Source organism: Anomalospiza imberbis, chromosome 7, assembly GCF_031753505.1.
Source record: "Anomalospiza imberbis isolate Cuckoo-Finch-1a 21T00152 chromosome 7, ASM3175350v1, whole genome shotgun sequence".
NCBI classification, from domain to species: domain Eukaryota; kingdom Metazoa; phylum Chordata; class Aves; order Passeriformes; family Viduidae; genus Anomalospiza; species Anomalospiza imberbis.
The window spans coordinates 2875648-2892299 of NC_089687.1; the positions used below are offsets into that span (position 1 = coordinate 2875648).

At 39.5% G+C, this 16652-nt stretch overlaps 2 long non-coding RNA genes across 5 annotated transcripts in view; both read left to right on the plus strand.

Moving 5' to 3' along the window:
* LOC137476784 (uncharacterized) overlaps positions 1-16652 on the plus strand; it is a 66534-nt gene that overhangs the window by 15692 nt on the left and 34190 nt on the right. The window lies entirely within an intron of this gene.
* LOC137476787 (uncharacterized) lies at positions 1301-14696 on the plus strand. Of its 2 annotated transcripts, none has more exons than XR_011000584.1 (3): positions 1301-1410; positions 13901-13955; positions 14622-14696. It is a non-coding gene; the product is annotated as an uncharacterized lncRNA (long non-coding RNA). The 2 variants fall into 2 exon arrangements; XR_011000585.1 differs by lacking the exon at positions 1301-1410 and adding an exon at positions 13702-13809.

Below are 16652 nucleotides of genomic sequence, written 5' to 3' on the forward strand. Positions count from 1 at the left end.
ATTTGCATAACATGGATGATATTCCAGGTGTGTATGGGGCTAATTCCATCCCTGATGGACTGGTGAGGCTGCAGGAAGGAGGAATTCTGTCCTGCTATTCAATTGAAACCCTCATCTGGGCTCCCACTGCCAGAGGGCAGGGAGAGATGGGATTTTGGGAAGGAATTCCTGGCTGGGAGGGTGGGCAGGCCCTGGCACAGGGTGCTCAAAAAGCTGTGGCTCCCCCTGGATCCCTGGCAGTGTCCAAGGGTAGGATGGACAGGGCTGGGAGCACCCTGGGACGGTGGAAAGTTTCCCTGTCCCATGGCAGGGGGTGGAAGGGGATGAACTTTAAGGTCCCTCCCAACCCAAACCATCCTGTGATCCCACGATTTGCTGCAATATCTTCCTGCTGTTAAATATCCCTGCCTTGCTTGGGCTGGGTTCTGAGCTGATCATTTTGCTGTGTTTTCTGCAAACATCTCTGTAGAATGTTTCATTTGTGAAATTAGTTCCTCATCCTGTAAAATCTTGTGCCATATGCTTAAAACCAAGTTCAAATTTGAGTGAATGCTTACTTTAGATGTTCTACACCAGGACAAATTAACTCCTGCTTTCACTTTTCATCTGTAACCAGGTGTGATATTTTGCTGCTGATCTTTTTTATATAAGGATTTTTATTAGAAACATTAGGGGAAGACCAATGGAAAGCTTGAAGCAGGAATCATGTCCATGTCACCTTTCCATCACTCTCCTATCCACATAGTTATAAAAAGATAAAGGGACTTTTAAAACTAGGTATATTTAACTTCTTTGTTATATTTTAAAAACAACCCTTTTTTTTTTTTTTTTTTTTTTTTTTTTCAGTCCCCCAGCAATTTCTGTGCTGGGGAAAGCACAGCACAACTGAAAATTTGGGAGTCCTGGCCTGGGTTTGGTTCTTAACCTGGGAAGTGTAGGGTTACTTTTGTGTGCAAACAGTGGGATTTGTGGATGGATTAGACATGGGAGCTGCTTCAGGAATCATCACATAATGACATGATGTGCCTTCCTTAACTGGACAATAATGTGGCCTTTGGGTAGTTTTGTAAAAGCTATATTACCTTTCTGTCCATATAAAGAGTTCATATGCCTGTCCTCAGAAATACCCTTTTGTTTTATCTGACATATGTGTTCAAATAAGATTTTAAATGTTATAAACCAGAATCCTGCATAATGGCAAAAAATTCTATTGGTAACAGTAGGCGATGTGGTGTCAGGTCAGTGATGTTCATACTCTCTGAATCTCTGTTGCATTTCCTTATTTCCCTCTGGAACAAACTAAAAAGGCTTTGGCAAGGCAGGATCTTACAACATCAAACCCTACCAAAGGCAGATTCCCACAAAGTGCTTGCACAGCACAGAAAAGTTTAAGTGCTGGCACCCAGACAGGTTTGTGTGGTACAGAAGAATTCTTATATTTGAATGTTTCTATCTTATGAGCCTTTAGATGTCAAACTTTAAGTGGAATTGACTGTTTATCCCAGTTGATTTTGACTAGTGACGCCTTCCAGGTTGGAGGGCGCTCCCTTCACTCTGTTTCCCATCAGCACTCCTTGACTACTGGCATGTGGTGCCAATTTGTTCCTTCTGTACAGAGAAGAAAAGAAGTTTGGATTTAATTTTAAGCCTTGACACAAGGTTTAATTTGCTAAAAAGGGGAGCTGTGCCATTGTAAATCTTGGAGGAGACACCAAGGTTGCAAAAATTGTCAGCCCAATCTGTTTTGAGCACCATTTCAGACGTTCTATTAAAGGAACAATATTCCTTTTCACAGCTTGTTCAGCTGTGTCAAACCACACAGGTTAGAGTGGAGCTGCCTATTTATTGTACTTTTTATTGCTTTCTGATCAAGTTTTTATGCTAGGAGAGAAACTTATGTGCTGGAAATGATTTATCAATACTACAGATGGGAGAGAAAAAAGTTGTTTTTTTTTCAGGTGAGTGGAGCTCAAAGCACAGCAGCTTAAGGCTTTGCCAGAGAGACTCATAGAAAGAATAAAATCACTTTCCCATTAATATCTCCCAGAATAATCACATGGTGGGTCTGCTACCATGTTTTTGAGAAGGAAACTCTGGTAGAACATGTTGGCACTCAAGCAGTGGTTTATCCCTGGTGTTGACTCAGACCACACTCAGCTCTAAAGGCTCTTTGGCCCTGTGTGCAGATTCTGATCTTGCCTAGGATGATGTAAAAGGTCCTTCTGCCCTCACTGCTTACATTGCAGAGGAGGAGAGGCTTTAGCATGGAGCTCCACATCTCTGCTGACAATGTGAATTTGGTCATTGGCTTCGGGTCAGGGTTTCAGCCCCGTTCCTAGTTCTTTGTAAATGTTTTCTGAGCCATGATGATATTACCAGGGAAGGGCAGTATGACGTGATGAGATTTGGTAAATATTTATTTCAGCTAGTCTGTTTTTTTTAAAAAAATAATCATTTGGAGCTGGTTAAAACCCAGAAATTTCAAAGTATACCAGCAAAGCTCTAATACAATAATGTATACTAAACCCTACACAGTATCTTGCTGCAGACCTTTTTTATTTTGCTTTTTAAGAAATGGATGTCTGACCCAATAGTTCATTTATGCTCATCTGTCACATAAGTCCTTTTTATTTCTTGGATTAAGTACTACAGACCTAATAAATCATCGCTGCTCTTCTGGCACCATCCCAGCTCATGTTGTCAATCTGGGCAGTGTATGTGTGTGTAATGCTCTAAATTCTGCAAACCAGCAAGTTTTTGTCAACTTTAACTTATGCATTGTAGAGAAAAGAGGAGAAACGAGAGGTGTGCCCTGAGCTGCACAATTTATCAAAAACGTTGGTTTGGGGCGTTTAGAACTGGCATGAAATGGGACCTGGCTCTAAATTTGCAATGGATTTTTTTTTTTTTTTTCAAACAAAACTGGCACTGCTAAACCCTTTGCCAAAACAGAAGGGAATGTGGATCCCATATTTTCTCTTTGCATGAGTAAACCAGGTGGAACTGGGGAGAGTGGCAGCCATGGGTGTGTCCCTGTGAGAGTTTAGGAGCACGAGAGGCAGCAAGGGTGTACAGTTCTCATATGTGCAGTTCAAATCTCATCTCTTACACCCCTGAGCACAAACATTCTGATTTTTCCCAGGCTGAAGCCCATGCTCTGTGTTGTACATCACATCCCTCTTCCAGAGGATGGGATTTATGGAGAGAAGGTGTTGGGTGCTTTGTGGAAAGCCGTGTAGCCAGTTTATCTGTGCACAGCTCCTGACTTACCAGCTCCGTCTCCCAGATCTTTTCCCCTGGTATTTAGAATTTATATTTCTATTCCCCATGTATTTATAACAGGATGGTTACTCCTCCTGAAGGTGAGGGAGGAGTGTAGTTAGAGCCACCTCTCCGGTTACTCTTCCTGCTGCTCTCTGACTCCTCAGTGGGAAGATCCACTTAAGCCTTGAGTCAGAAATCCTGATTTCTGAGTTGCAGCTGTCACTGGTGTGTGACATGATTTTGATGGAGTTAAGGAGATTGGTTTAATCACACACAACAAATAACATTTATAAACAATATGCCACATGTAAAATTTCACCTGAATTTGTGGTGTCCTCCAGCATTTCAGTGAAGATGGATACTGCAGAAATTAGGCTGTGATTCATCATCTTTCTAGAGCTAAGCTGACTACAAGAGGCTTTCTGCTGATGAGCATCATGTGTTTCTTTTATCCAACGATGGCACCATGGATTTCAGTGCAGTGTGAGTCTGTGTCCAGCTGACCTAGAAACCAGCCTCAGACCTGAGCCTGAGCAAACCTGGTGTCAGCTGCTGCTGAAAAAAGCCTGATGACCCAGGGCCAGCCCTCCCTCAACGCCAGGCACAGGATTTAAGTCAGCTGCTGAAATCCAGCTGGGGCCCTGGGAACACTCACCTCCCACTGCCCGCCAGCAGCAGGAGATGCTGTTAGAGAAGGGAAGTTTCTCCTAGGAGACCTCTCCAAGCTTCCTTCTCGTTCCAGTTGTCCTAATATTTCCATTTAGGGCAAGGCGACAGCTCTGTTTGGGACTGGAGTGATCTGCAAGGTCTTGTGATGAAGTAAAATGTTGTTTACCTGCAACAATCAGAGAAATCCTCTCCCACGTGACTGCTGGGAATGTGTCAGGCATTCTGAGACATTCTGCTGGTCCACGCACACAAATTGCATTCAGAGGCACGCAGTGTTTGTGCAATTAATCAAGCCTGTTCTGAAGCCAGAATCATTTGGAAAGATGACCATTTATAGAAGATTTGTTGTTTGCTGACCGCAGTTACAATTATCTACGAGAACAGATAGGTCAGATTTATTTAAGTTGCTTTTTTTGGTAAAAGCAGTATATTCTGTTAAAATTGGCCAGCGAGAAGATTTGTTTCCATGTGGGTGTGTATTTCAACGCTGCGGAAAAATGGCTATTTCACAAGCTTGAGCATCAATCTTTGGATTTACACAAATTCAAAATTATATTCCTAAGAGTTCGTAGCAGCAGCCAAGAGTTATTTTCTGGTTATTAATCTTTCTCCCCTATCCAAAAACATCCCCAAACTTTGTTTAGCTGTACGATCTCCTCAGACTGTTGATTGTACTGTGCTGGGGCTGAGAATGTTGGAGTTTATGTAACCAGTCTCTCTGTTTAAATTTCAGTGACAGATCTTTTCATTTTGTTTACGGCCAAATAACAATGCAAACGTGTCACGCTACGGCCGTGGTGTGCGGCCATCGAAAAGGGCACTCGCCAAATTGATTCCTTGATCTTACCCTCTTAAAAACTTATTAAAAGCATTTCATTGTTGTGTGCCGGCTATTAGTGAGCAAAAATAAGCTTTCCTTATTTACATAAGGATGATGGCCAGTCGCCGTGTCTTGTGGGTTATTGGTTGTTTGGTTAATCACAAAGCTGTGTTATTCCAGCCTGTTTGGAGTTTTGCAGCTAGGCAGAAAAGCCACACATGGCACCATGGCGAAACGTTTTGCTGCAAACCCAAATACTTCAATAAAATAATATCTTTAATTTGTTTATAGCCTTGCAATATTTAAATTGCTCGCATGGCTTTGATTATAAACTTTTACGTAGATATCACCAGGCTGGAGTATTTGGTAATGCGAACGTCAATGCGGGGCAGATTTCTGGGCATAATTAATGCTAAGTGATAATTTGCAAGTGAATTCATGGAGTCTCTTCTGGGTTTTCCATCTGGTCCTTATCATGCAAAGATGTCCAGTCAGCAGTGTTCAAGTTGTTCGCCAAATTCTTCCCCAGCATCTCCAGGCACAGAAAAGTCTCCTTCTATGTCTTCCATTAGGTTTCCTGACCTTCCTAACTTCTGTTTGCTCTTAAGGGAAGTATAACAACTTCCAGTTGCTGTATTATAATTAATTTCAGCGTTTCCCTAGGATTTGAACAGATTTTTGAGGTAGGCTAATGACGCAGGCTTAGCTTAGGCTTTATTTTTGCCTACTGCAAAAAACCAGCTCGCATCCTAAAATCCTGTGCAGAAATTCCTCAGCCTCTGTGTAGAAAATGGTTGAGTGTTTTCCTTCCACTGCTTTGCCTGTGGTGAGGAGCACTGAGCAGCTATTCAGGAATGATGCTCCTCTTGTGCTTGTTTCAGGTGTCCGGCCTAAACTCAGTGGCAGTCAGTTTATACCTGTTTATATCCATGCCAAGACGAAAATGTCTTCTTAGTTTACCTTTCTTAGCTTACCTTTCTATCCTGAGCAGTAACATTCCTCACCCACTACCGTTTTTCTAGGATTAATGTGCCACCTTGAACTTGTACTTTGTGTAGCTACATTTAATTCCATTTATATTAATCTGATCAAGGACACATGACACATTTATAGGACATCTTTCCACCTTTCTGGGTATGGATGATATCCGCTGATTTTTATATCACCAGCAAACTTCACGTTCCTCTTTAAGGCAAAATCATAAATGAAATGTGAAGACTTATTTTAAAAGCCTTATTCAAGGAATTTCTCCAGTATCTCTCCTCCAACTCAGAAGCATGACATATTTCAATATGTTGGTACTTCATATTGTTTATTTTTCACTCTTATTTTGCTGCTTTCTGTCTCATTTTTCTTCCCTCCACCTGAATTTCTCTGTGATGAGTGCTGTGTTTACAAGAGATTTTCATGATTCTTACAGGGTTGACTATCACTGTCTCATAAAAACATTAACTACTCTCTCTCTTTTTGCAGAAGTAAAGAAGTACAGGTTTAGCATATGTTTAACATTCCCCAGATAAATCTGTATTTTTCTTTTTTTCCTCCTCACTTAGAATTTTTTAAGCGTGAAATCCAGTGATTTAAATACATTTGTTCAGGATTTCTGGATATTTGAGTACCTGGGGAAAACAGTAGATCCAAATGGTCCCTTGGACATCTGGAAATTTAAGAAATTTCACCTGCAGAGAACAAGTGGTGTGGGGCTTGTGATCCCAGGAAGGGTCCAAGCTGCATGTTCAGGAATTGGGAGTTTTATAGACCATATCCAACACAGTGTGCGCACACAGAGTCCTTTTAGAAAAATATGGATGATCTGGGTAGTAATTGTTAGTTATTGCACTCTGTGTGTTCTGGGAAAAGAAAGAGAAGCTGTTTCAGTTTTTGCATTGTATTCCCTCTGTGTGGAGAAATGGATGGGAGTGAGTATCCCCAGATAGGGAGAGAGGGTTTAAACTCAGTTAACTCAGGTAACACTGCTCAGTAAACTCCAAATTTTGCCTGATTTGGTTGTTCTAGGAAACCTTTGCCTGTTCTCCATAGAATTTTTATTTGGCTATTATCCAGTCTGGGAGGCAGCTTCAAAACTCTTCTTATAGCCCAGTGTGGGCTGTGGATAAAATCAAGCTCTGAAATGAAGGTGTGTGCTTAGGAGCCTTTGTAGCTTCACATAGGCATAGAATAATTTGTGCTGGGTTAGGAGGGACCTTAAACTCATCAGATCTCACCCCTGCCATGGGCAGGGACAGCTTCCACTGTCCCAGGCTGCTCCAAGCCCTGTCCAACCTGGCCTTGGGCATTTCCAGGGATGCAGGGGCCGCCAGAGCTTCTCTGGGCACCCTGTGCCAGTGCAGCATCTCTGGGTGCAGGGTTTTATGTGTCAGTAAGAACCTCCACAGAGATGAACTCCACCCTCATGCTGAGATGGAGACCAGAAGCCAGATGGATGAAATGAAAGATGAGAGGCAGTGCTGTGGAGATGGCACAAAGAACAAAAACTCGATGAGGGGACTGAAAAAAACTTGTCATGCGTGGATATTGTCAAATTCCTTCAGCTACTGGCCAACACATGATTATGTGCATCACTATTATATAAAAAAATATTTGCAAAGGAGCCAAAAATCTGTTAAGTGAACTTGCAGGAAGTGAGGGAGAACATGGCAAATCTTTTGAATAAAGCACCCAGGAAACAAACTCAGATCTCCAAGAAACACTTTTTCTTTGGAAAGAAAACACAAACACCCCCGACTTTCTGAACAAATGCATGTGAAGTGTGAGTGACTAAAGGATTAATTCTTCCCCTGCATAAACCCAGAATGAAATACCCAAATTCTCAATTATATGAACTGCTTGGCACCTGAGAATGCTTAATAGCTTTTGGGAGGGGAAAATGTGTAGCAGAGCTATCAGGCCAAGCGAAATCCCATTCACATGCCTCAGAAAACTTCAGGCCATGTCTCGAAAGGAAAGTTTTGGAAAAGCTCTGGTAAGAAAACAGAAGCTGTGAATCATGCCATGTGGTATTAAAGAATTTAGAGAGCACACTGAGAAGTTCCATATCAATGCTTTTTCTTAAATATATTCAACAAAGGGCTTATTTCCCTTCAACACTTTCAAATTTCGGTTTTCTCTCCCTTCTGCTTTTTAGCAGAAGAACTACTGAAAAAAAAAAAAAAACTTACACAGTTATAGCTTTTACTCCAAAATCCCTGGATTTCTTGCCTTTTTATTTTTCTGCTTCTCAATTGGTTTAGAGAGAATTTTAAAGTTATAGCCTAAAAAGGGAATATTAAAAGAAAGGGATTATAAAAGCAATTGTAGAAAAGTTTGGGAACTCAGAACTTGTAACTTTTGCAATAGCTACAGCAGGCCTGCGTATCAGAACACGTCATTTTGTACTCCCACAGTGCTCCAAAGTGCAAAAAAATAACTTACTGAATCTTTGATTTCTTATCAGTGCTTTGCTGATCCATCAGTACAAATTTATTTCCAATAATGATGGTAGAAGAAAGAAATTCAGACTCTCGGGCTCCTTGAATAAAGCATTTTAGAAACTCATTCTCTGACCAATCGAGGCTCAATTTCAGTTAATATCTGTTGAATATTGCATGCCTAGAAGTGTAAATAAGTTAAGGAAGATGCTTTGGGGTTCTTTGTTTCATCTGGTTCTTTGGAATAGTCCAGGGCATTGGGATTGAGTTGCCTGGATCAGGCTGAAAACAGGAATTCTCCATCTCTGCTTTGGGTTATTTCCTATTCCTAACCAAAGCTCACTGCTGTGACCCACAAAAATTGAGAGGTTTTGTTGTTTTTCATGTTAGTTTGTTTAGGGTTTTATTAATGTATAATAGAAAATCATTACTGTGGGCCTGGCTTATGCAGGGGTTGAAATGGATCATTCTGAGGTCATTGAAATATTGTCAGGGAGAAGAACATCACACAACAGCAGTCCCAACCTTCAGACAGGTCAACAGCTCTGTCTCACTTGTGATCTTTTTGTTCCATTTGCAGAATATGTTTAGTTTCCATTTTTTTTGTAAGATCCAATGAGATCTTTAAAACAAACGTTCAAATGGTGGATTACTGAAATTGATGACAAAAATTTAGGTTTTCATAGGTTTTTATTCATTAGACACATAAAGTCCTGCAACAGTAGAAATAGAAGTGGTCCCCAAAAAATGTGTTTTCCTGTGTACATTAAGTAAAGATTCTATATTTTGATTTTAATACCATAAAAATATCCAGGATAAACTAACATTTAAGGAAAGCTGCATTTTATCCTCTCTGGCTTTTCATTTGCTGTAATAGATGGAAATTTTCACTTCTTCTCTATCCCCTCAATTGAATGCTGTAAAACCTGTTAGAGGCACTGAAGATTATATGGGTGCTTCTATGGAGAAATTCAGTCTGCATTTTGCTTGTAGCAAATTGTTAAAAGCGGTGTCCCATTTTCAGTCCAACCCGGGTTCACACAAGAGGTTCACAAGTGGATTTTATTAAAGTAGAAATCTGTAAAGTTGGTGACACGTTAAACTGTGCTCGAGATGCATCTTTTTGTCATGAAACACTGATGTGTCTCTGAACTGTATTTTTCTCAGTAGAATATTTAGAAAATAAAAGCACAGCTTAATTTTATTTTTAAGCAGGTTTAATTGAACTAATGACACTGTACCTTACTGCAATATATTGTATGTCCCAAACTGACTATTTTGAGGAGTGATTTTTTATTAGGCAAGACTTTTTCTTTACATTCCTGTAGATCTGTCTTACTTTAATTATGTATTCTGCCATTTCCTTAAGATACTGAAAATATCTGTTTTTTCCCTCAAAGGTTTTCTGAATTATATTTTACTTTTAGAATTGAATTAAATGGCAGTAGGTACAACAAATGAGAGCTGCAGCCTGAATCATTAATTAATTATTACATTTAAAAGAGTTTCTTATTTCTACAGTGATTTAATGTTGCTGTATGGTGTGGGATTACTGATGTATTGAAACATTATTAAGTTTTCTATGAGGAATTCAGGCTATTTATAATTTTTCCCCATTGTGAATCAATGGAAAAATACAAGGAAAACCACAAACCCTATATAGTGTGCTTTGCAAGACTGAGAAATTCTGTTGCAGTTCATTAAAAGGAGGATTTTAGGCAGAGTAAACCATGCTGGCAGTCACTTATTATTTCCTTTCACATCAATGCTGTTTCTGGTGTCTGTGTTTTCCTCCAGGCTGAGCCTTAACAAATATATTTTCTGTTTTAGAGGTGGCTAAAGTAGAGATTATTCAAGCTAATTGTATTGATAATTTCATTAACCAGGACCTGAGTGGCAACTTCTGGTGTAACAACAATTTAATCCTGGGGTGTATTTAAATACAGAAAAGATATTAATTTATACCAGCACAAATCATTGCAACATGACAGCTACTGGTAGTTCTTGCTTTATTTTTTGAGTTTGGCAAGTTTTTCCTCTCTACATATTGCAGTGGTGCATTTTTTTGTTTGTTTAACACTTTGTAGTACAGATAAAAGAAATTTCAACTTCAAGGTCTCTGAGCATGTCCTGTGCTGCTTTCCTCTATTAAATGGCATTATTGGACTCTTTTCACACAAATGCTGAAGTTTTCTACCTGTCTGTCAGTGCTACTGCAGAAAGAAATTTAATGTGCACCAAACAAGTAAAACCAAGATAATTATGATATCTAAATGATGTTGTTTCTCTAAGTCTTAAACTTGGGCTCTGTCTGCTGTTGCTGACTCTCCCACCAAAGAGTTTGGCCTCTTCCCTCTGGCCAGAGAGCATTTCTGGAATTATAAAATACATTGGGCCTATTTTTCTTTCCCCTCAACAGGCAAAGCTTAACAAGCCCAAAGCCTGCTGGACAAATAAAAAGAACTAAAGAGTTGAAAGAATTTGCAGAAAAGGCAGTTTCAGGCTTCTTTAACAATCCACAGATGCCAAAAGGCACAATAAGGAGGAGATTCATATCAACAATGTGACAGATATCTTTTATTCTGTGGTGATGCTGTCAGTAAAAACAATTTAATATGGGCTCTCCCACACTCTCTGCCATCTCATTTAGGTGTCCAGGTGACTCAGTAATGCACTCCAGGAAAATTGATCTTCAGAGATTTACAGAATCTGTAATTTTCTGATATAAATAAAATGCACAGTGCTGAAAAAGGGCTGAGGAGAAGCAGTGCTTGCTCAGGGTAGGGTTTTTTCCAGGGTATGGAAATCACAGGAGTAGCAGCATTAAAATATTTTGTGACATTTGAGAGATTTACAAGCTTATTTATGATTATCTTGTTGGTTGAGACATAAAGAACTGCATATTTTGCAGCATTTATTCATTCAAAGGGTTTATAGTGATGCCTTGAGGCTGCCCTAGAGCAGAGGCTGGGCCGAGTCACACAATAAAGCAGGGATTCATGAAAAGGATCTCCTCCATGGATCCACCCTGGGCAGCACCAGAGCCCAGCCAGGGCTGCACCCAAGATGAACCCAAATGGTCCCAAAATGCACGAGCGCTCCCGGGGGCTCTCACTGGGATCAGCTCTGCTCCATTGGCACTTTGCAGTTCATTGTCCAGTTCCAGCTTTAGGTGATCGAGTCCCATCCTGCTTGTTTTTCTCTCTCCAGCCCACGGTGTTTGTGCTCCTGGGCTGGGATTGGGATCATTTGTCCTTGGTGCCCAGCTGGAGAAGGAATTGTTTTGTCTCCCTGCTCTGTGCAGAGAGCTCAGCAACACTGAATGTGAAGCTCAGAGCTGCACACTAAAGCAGCTCAGAGTCTGAAAAATAGAAAAGCCAAAACCTGAGACATCAATAGCAAAGCCTTCTTCCCTCCAGCAGCCAAGGTTATAATCTGTGCTCTGAGAATTTGTTTTTATGTGGAAAAAACTGGGGAGAGGGTCCAACCCATTTTTTGGGTTCTTCTCACTGGGCTGGTCACTTCTCTCCATCCCAGGCTCTCAGTAAACCCTTTTTATGGGAAAATTGTCCCTTTTTATGGGATAATTTCTACAGATCTTGTCTCTTTTCCTAATGCTTGAAATGGTACTGATTTTCCAGCTAATCCAGGTGCACTGACACTCAAACCAACACATAAAGAACTTTTTGGATACAACTGGGGCAGAACACAACCCTTTTCTTTCTAAACTAATCCTCAGTGCTTGAAAAGCATCATTTTTTTTATTCCAGTGCCTTAAGGAGTTGGTGACTGAAATTACCAAAGAAGTGATTTGCAGGATCTATGGAGAAATGTAGGAATAGGGGAGAGAGATGTAGGCAGAGCTGGCAAATTCCTTGGGATGCACCTAAACCACCTCCTTTCAACTAATTTTCCCTCAAAAACGCTCATAGGATGAGCAAAAAATGCATGTCTGAAAAGTTATGCTTTAGAGCAGGGCAGTTTGTAAGAGAGAGGATATTCTAGAATCAAGATGCAATAATATGTCAGAATTAGGAGTTATTGCTCATCTTGCTAGGCACAAATGTATGTAAAGATAGATAAAGAGTTGCTGTTTAGGAGATATTATTACGAAAAGGAGTCATCAAAAACAAGCCTTAAGTTCTCCAATCTGAAAGAGAAATCTGTGTTCTCATTCCTCTTTAACTGGGAGCGAAAGGTTTAAAGAATGTGGGTAAACACTCAGATTAAATCCATGGTGCAGAATTAAACACTGAATACCATTAAAACCTTTAACAGCAAAATCCATCTTTTAAATCAGTTGTCAGTTTACATTGCCTCAGACTTTATTTCTGGTTGTTTTCTTCAGTGCTAGGTATATTCAGTGCTAGTCTATTCTGCTCTTTTGACAAAATAAAAAAGTAAAAGCACCTTTGAATTTAAATAGACGAACAAAGAGATGCTGCAACAATCAAAATTATTCTGTCTCTCTAAAGACTCTTCAGAGGAGCTGTACCGACATGTGCTTGTCTCACATTTGAAGATTTTAGGAATATTTGCTGGTTTGCTTTGGGTTCTCATTGAACTCAACTCCCTTTTCTCATGGGCATCACTGATCCATGACCCCCAGACCAGGTAGGATGGGGAAAATCTCTTTTTCGTGAGATTTCCAGCCCAATGCCCACGTTAAAGATTACTGTAGAGTTGGCAGGGAGTTTCTTTAGGCTGAGGGACTCAGTTCAATAATATTTTTTGAGGTTTTTTTTTTCACTTCTGTGGAACCCAGGGCATCCCAGCCCATGGAGTTTGTTGCCATGGTTGGATGTCAGCTCCTGGAAACACAGGGATTATCTGGGAAATGCACTCTTCTTTCAAACTTCTCTCTCCAGCCATGTTTAATAAATGATGTGTTCATGATCTTTTAACATCAGTAACAATTTGTTAGTCATATTACAGTGCAGAAGAGAGAGGCTGGGAAGTTATCTGAACCATTTTAAAACTTAAATTAGCCACCATAAAGTGCAGAATAAAATTATAAAGACTTTCTTGTAATACAAAATTCATAGAGACAAAACTCTAATTTCCTGATGGATATATGATATTAATGTAACGGATACCTCAGTGTAGTTAAATTGCATTAAATGGTTATTAATGCTTGAATAAACTTCAAGGAAGTGGGTACTGGTTGAAATGGGATAATATTTTGTTCTGCTAAATTATACGTTAATTGGTATTTCCTCTCTTGTAAAAGGACCTAAAGGGCTTAATAAAATATGTGGTAGAAACATTAGTTTTTCTTCTTGAGATGTTAAGTCCAGAGCTTAACCGGAAACATTTAAAATCATTCCCAGAAAATTCATTGGCACTTGTGATGGCATGGCTTACAGGACTTCCCCAAATAAATAATTATGGATTTCAGAAAGGAGTCTACAGGGCAACGAGCAAGGAAAGGGAAGAAAATCCACGAGTGGCTTGTTTGCTGTTTTATTTTTATTTTTGAAATGATGCTTTGCTTAGATGTAGGTAACTGCTTCCAGTGGAATATAGTGGGTGAGGAAGGCTCTTGGCATGGGAGGCCACTGTTCACAGGATAACAGAGGAGGGGGCAGAAAACGACCCCCAGTGCCCATCTCTGCATAATTCAAAGAGGTACCAGCAAATCAGGAGGAGATTGTTTAAGAAAATCTTATTGAATAGTTGAAACTTTCCTGGAGTGATTTTTTTTACCCAGTTTTTGTAGAACTGCTTATTCCTCATTGTGTCAGAGCTGACCAGAATTGTTATTTGAGGACTAGGTATGATATCCTGCATGGAAATATCATATATGAGTAGTCTTTCATTTTGGGAAGGAAAACCTCTCCTCCTTATGAATATATGTATTTTATATCCATACATACATATACATATATATAAAATATATGTATATATTTTTTATATATGTGTATATAGACATTATATATGTATATATATAAAATATAAATAATACTTATATGATTATAATAATTATATATCAACACATGCATAATATATATTATATGTATTTATATAATTTATATATGAATATATGCATTATATATATATACATAATATTGATTTATTGGTATTATGGATAATCTTCCTTTGACTCATATATCCAATAATACTGGGCTTAATAATTACCAAAAATGAGATATTTCCAAGTTTTCTTCTGGAAGAACTTCAGTTGATGGCTGACTGAATGCCTACAGAATATTATCTACAAAACCAAAAGGAAGTAAAGTTATTTCCTTAAGGGCACAGGAACAAGAGAGGATGTCTCAGCCTCTGGTTTTATAAAATCCATTCATGTTTTATTGCAATGTTTTTGGGCTTTCCAAGGTGGGTGTACAAGGTTATGTTTCTTCTGCTCTTCTTGGCCTCCTCTCCATGTTAAAATCAGACCCTTCCCTTACAGTGCTTCTCATAAATATTTTGTTTTTCAGGTGATATTTTCTGGGAAGCACAAACTGAGATATTCATTCTATGTAACTTAAAGCAAATCACTGAGAAGAATGAGGTTAGCCAAAGTTTTTGAAAGTCTGTGGTTTGTCTTAGAAGAAAAACACCATAGTGGAATCAGATACTTTTGATTCAATATAAACAGTTTGATATTTACAAAGAATGGGCAAGTTCCCATTTCCTGATTGCTGAAAGAATCATGTAGGAGACAGCACTTTTGTTTGCAGCCAAGTGTGAACCCTTTCATAGATTTAATTCAGACTCTGGCTACAACTATTTCTCTCTCCAGGCCTTGTCTTTTCTCAGCTTCACTCCTCTTTCTGCTTGTTTTCCCCCAAGGCACATCTTAGACAATCCCAGAGTGGTTTGGGTTGGAAGAGTCCTTAAAGTTCCTCTTGTGCCACCCCTGCCATAGACAGGGACACCTCCCACTATCCCAGGTTGCTCCAAGACCTGTCCAACCTGCCCTTGGACACTTCCAGGGTTGGGGCAGAACTGATTCTAAAAAAAAATTATTTTATAAAATCCAGGTGCTGCAAAGCCCTTATTGCTCACTCTGTGTTGGCTCAGAGAGAATGTAAATAATTTCTGGCTTGATATAACTTTTCAGCAGTGTAAGATATTTGGTCGTGGAAGAATAAAGCCATTGACTGAAAAAACTTCTCTGAGGGGGAAAAAAACCCTCAAACAACATTTTATTCTGCTTATTTTAAGTTCTCATCCCCATCTGGTGCCAGGAGAGCATGTGGCTCTTGGGGACACGGTTTAGGGGTGGACTTGTGTTGGGCTTTATGATTGGTCTGAAGGGTCTTTTCCAAACTTCTCCATCCCAGTGAGTCTCTCCCACAGGTTTACCTGGGGCAGCACGGAGTGTTGGGAGAACTTTGTGTGCAGTGAGAGAAAAAGCTGAGCCCTGAGGGACTCAGAATTGCTTAAAATCCCTGGGAGCTTCATCTCTTTTTTTTTGTCTAGCAAAGCTGGGTGTGAGGGAGACCCCATGCTATTCACTGCCTAAATTCACTTCTGATGGGTGTCCTAGACATGGGGAAAACCACAAAAAAAATCAATGCAAAATAATTCTGCTCTTAACAATATTTTTCTTTTTAATGATAGAAAAAAGGAGAACTGGAATGGGATGATATCTCTGAGTAGTGTGAGGTTGTCTCCATGCTTGTTGGGTGTTGCTAAGTGTTTTTTAAGGAGCAAATTGCTGTTTTGGTGTGTTCTTACCATTTCTCCAGAGCAGAGGCAGCTCAGAGCTAACTCTTGCTCTGCCAGGGAGGAATGATTTATTGGATGATCTCCCTGAGCTCCCAGCCTTTGCCTTCCCATCTTCAATACCCTGCACAAGAATGGAAACACTTCATGGTCTTCATCTTAATAGAGACTCCCCCACTCCAAAACAAGATCTTTATCCAAAGATTTTAATTAATTGCAGAAGTTAAAAATAAATCGTGCTGGAGTACCATTGATAATCCTCCTAGGCTGGCTTTCATTCATGTTAATGTGTAATACAGCCACAGTAAGATTTAATTTTAACCATAATTATAAAAGTTTGAAATTAAATCTTACTAGGGATGTGTTCTCCATTAATATGGACAAAAACTGATCTGGGAGGATTATTATGGGGGACACAAGAAAGATTTAATTTTTAACTTTTATAATTAATTCAAAAATGTGATAAAGGATTTTGTTTCAGGGGAGGGGGGAGTGCTCTCCAGACCACTAAGACATCCCAGCAGTCTTTCAGAGCCATCTTAATTACAGCCACAAAGAATTATTTGTTAGAGAATGGTGGTCAGGAGCTCAAACTGCTTCTTTTATCCAGAAATAAATGTGCAGACACTTGGAAACTTTCACTGAATAAAGGACTACGGTTGGTGAGGAAAGAAGATCAGAGGGATGCATTCATATGCATATACATTTATATTTTTGTGTTTATATCTGCAAATACCTGAACACATAGAGGTAGAAATGCACATCTATATAAAAATGGATATAGATATGTAAATATA